Raw genomic sequence first — 4092 nt, 5'->3', positions numbered from 1 at the left:
AAGGTTCAATAATGCGTAAATAAACTTACCACACTCTTTTAGAACTCTCCATGCCTCAAGTTTTGGAATTTGAGTTTTATGACTGTTGATGTCATAGGTTAGGTGGGCATTTATTGAATGTGCCATAAATGACCCGTTAGCGTTATCTATGGGTATTCATTGAATGTGCCATGAATGACCCGGGTATTCATTGAATGTGCCATGAATGACCAGATTCTTTGGACTGCCCTAGAGAGGAACTAAGGTATTCGCCTTCTTGGGATAGTTGTATTCCTTGAGTGTACGGGAATGTAGGGTTGGGTATTCCTTGAATGTGACGGGAATGACCTAAGGCATATAGGCACTAAATGGTGAGTGTATAAGAAAAGAAATTGATTTGATTATGCGAGTGTATTTGGGCTTGCATTGGAATACCTATAGGATATCTACACATATTAAAAAAAAAATGCTAACTTTCTTTTGCAGGAGGGTAGGACTTAATAATATTTTTGTGCAGGGACGCGGTCCTACCCTTATATAGCAGTGGATATCGGTAAGTTTCAATGCAATGATTTAGATATTAAAACGAGTGATTTGAATGAGTTAAAATAAATGGAAGTTTTACTTAGGAAGAAACTATGCCGGTTGAAATGACGGAACTACCTATCTTCCAAGCTGTGAATGATTAAGTTATGGAAAAAATATAAAGTGATTGTTTTGATAATTAAAGTATGATAATGTTTATATGTGGTTAGTCTACTCATACCAGCAAATTCCATTTTGCTGACCCATGTTTGCTTTGTTTTGGCAACGTGGATTATAACACCCCGCGTTTTAATTCTTTTATTTTCCTAATAATAATAATAATAAAGATAATAATAATAGATAATAGATAAAATAAAATGGAATAAGTGTTAGTGGAAATATGAGACGTGGGTTTATGGGATAAACCTTCTTCCCTATTTCGGGGGTTTTGTTTTTAACAGAAAGGAAACAGAATAGGGTTGGTCAAAAACACAGCGAGAGTTTTTGTAGATAGAAAAAAAAAAAATGGGGGAGTTTTCTACGACAACCAGAAAAGGAAGATTTTTCCTGGTAGATGGTTGATAGTGAGGCGCCGCTAAAGGTGAGTAGATATTTTATGGATTTTTACTTTTATAAAATCCTCGTTACTGTTGATTTCTTTTCGGTGGAAATTTGTCGTGTTATTTAAAACTTAAAACTATAAAATTTGATTTGAACTGTCGAAGCTCTGTCGAAGCTTGGAGAAGCCGTTAATGGCGGCGAGCCAAAACAAACCGTTGGTCTGTATACTGGTTGGAACTGTTGTAGATTAGTGAACACTGTTTACATATTAAATCTCGTTGGTTGATATCGGGCTGTCGAAGCTCTGTCGAAGCTTCGAGAAGCCATCAATGGCGTCGCCCAGCCAAAGAAACGGAATCGTCATGTTCATTTTTTGTTTAAACTGTGTTTTTGTGATGTTCAACTGTTGTGTTTTTGTTATGGGATTGATTGATGATTTGGAGAGTTGGGAGGGGCTGTTGGAGCTTGGAGAAAGTTTAAACTGTGTTAATGGCATTACTGTGATACTGGGATTGGTTTTTATGCGTTTTTAAAATAGTTTAAACTGTGTTTGTTTGATTTGGTGGGTTGTTGATGTATGTTTAAATATTGGAATGTGGATCTAGTTTGTAGCAACCATTAGGTTGAAGGCTTGTAGCAGCCATTAATGGCGGTCCGAAATTGTAGATCTAGTTTTGAGGATGGGTTATCGAGTAGGTGGATGGAGTTTTTGCCTTTGTTAATGTTGTTTCGGATTGGAGGGGGAGTCTAACCGACTTGATGAAATGGGAGTGGGTGGCCGGTGCGTGAGCTGGTGGTGGAGGAGAGAATTTGGGGAAGAAGGTGAACTGTTGGCCGAATTGGGCCTGGGGCTCGGGCCTTGGACCTTAGCAAATTTTGTTTTGTGTTGGGCCCGGTTTTGTGTTTAGTGGCTGGGCCGAAATTTCAATGTTTGGTTGGGCCCGGATTGTGTTTAGTTTGGGCCGGTTTAAATTAAGCTTTGGGCTTTGGGCCAAAACCTTTTGGGTTTTGTTTTGGGCCGGTTCAGATTAATTGGTTGGGCGGACTAGTTCAATTAAACTTGGACCAATTTGGTTTAGTCTATAGGCCGTTTCATTTGTTTGCTTGGGCGAGTTCTATTTATTTTGGTTGGGCGAAACTAAGTTGTGACTTCTTTGGGCGGTTTCTAATATTGTTTTGGGTTGGAGTCCATAGGACTTAATATAGATCCAAATTGGGTCTTTAAATAGTTAGACCTTTGGGCTTCGGTTTGGACTTTGATTGTTGACTTTTGACTGTTTAATTGTGCTACGTTTTATGTTGTAGATTGTATGGACAAATCAAATGCTAAAATATTGCGGAAGCCTGCATAAATTGGTTTGTCTTTATCTAATAAAGATTTGACGTTGATATGGTGTATTTTAGACACGTGACAAGATTTATATTTTTTTAGAGACATAGTCATAAAGACCTTTGACTTGGCTATGATTAAGTCTATTGGGATAGGTGCTTGACTTTAGGCTAAGACCTGTATATATATATACGTGTGTACGTGTATTAACTATTATGTGATATTTCAATCTTTTATGATATACGGCGTTATGACACTTATACATCCATGAAATTAATAACGCGTAAACAAAAAAATACATGAATCAAGATACTCTTTCGTTCTCTGAAATGATATATACAATAGAGTTCAATAATGCGTAAATAAATTTACCGCACTCTTTTAGAACTCTCCACGCCTCAAGTTTTGGAATTGAGTTTTTTTTACTGTTGATGTCATAGGTTAGGTGGGCATTTATTGAATGTGCCATAAATGGCCCGTTAGCGTTAGATATGGGTATTCATTGAATGTGCCATGAATGACCCGGGTATTCATTGAATGTGCCATGAATGACCAGATTGTTTGGACTGCCCTAGAGAGGAACTAAGGTATTCGCCTTGCGGGTTAGTTGTATTCTTTGATTATGCGTGTGTTTGGGGTTGACTTTTGAATACCTAATATAATATCTACATAAGTTATATAGAAGTTCTAACTTTCTTTTGCAGGAGGGTAGGACTTAATAACATTTTGTGCAGGGACGCGGTCCTACCCTTATACAACAATGGATATTGGTAAGTATTAATTCAAGTATTTAGATATTAAAACGAGTTATTAAAATGAATTAATAATATAGAAGTTTTGCTTGAGAAGAAACTATGCCGGTTGAAATGACGGAACTACCTGTCTTCCAAGCTGTGAATGATTAAGTTATGGAAAAATATAACGTGATTGTTTGGATAATTAAAGTATGATAATGTTTATATGTGGTTAGTCTACTCATACCCGGCAAATTCCATTTTTGTGACCCATGTTTGCTTTGTTTTGTAACGTGGGTGTGTTCTTGGGAACACAGGTGGAAGGCAGTGGAACCGCGGCGTGTGATTTGGATTCTTGCCTGGAGCAGTCCGTTAGTTTTCTTTTAGGTCTGATCTTTTGAAAGTATGTAATAACGTAGTTTTCTTTTCATATGACATGAAATACGATGTTAAAGACCTGTTATTCTTAGAGTGGGTTGATGTTTTATTGGGATGGAAGATAGACTTTTTATAAAGTAATAAAGAGAATTTTTGGAGATTATTTTGTTGTTAAGTTGATTCTTTATGATGTGAGTTTTCGGGTTTTGACATGTGTTGTATCCACCCCGTCATAGCCTGGATTTTTAGACAATTGAATCGAGTGACGTTTGATATATTTATATTTCAAATATTCATTTTTTTTTAATTGTTTAGAAATTCGGGCTGTGACATTTTGGTATTAGAGCTTAGGTTAGCCTAGATTTGGAAGGTCTAGGTGATCCTTGGGCTGTGACATTTTGGTATCAGAGCTTAGGTTAGCCTAGATTTGGAAGGTCTAGGTGATCCTCGGGCTGTGACATTTTGGTATCAGAGCTTAGGTTAGCCTAGATTTGGAAGGTCTAGGTGATCCTCGGAATGTGGTGATTGGGTGTGTTTGTGTTTAAGATGTTTGGAGTACTAATAGAAGTCCGTTTTGTTTAAGGT

This window comes from Coptis chinensis, chromosome 7 (genome assembly GCF_015680905.1).
Source record: "Coptis chinensis isolate HL-2020 chromosome 7, ASM1568090v1, whole genome shotgun sequence".
NCBI lineage: Eukaryota > Viridiplantae > Streptophyta > Magnoliopsida > Ranunculales > Ranunculaceae > Coptis > Coptis chinensis.
This window is presented reverse-complemented; position numbering follows the sequence as displayed.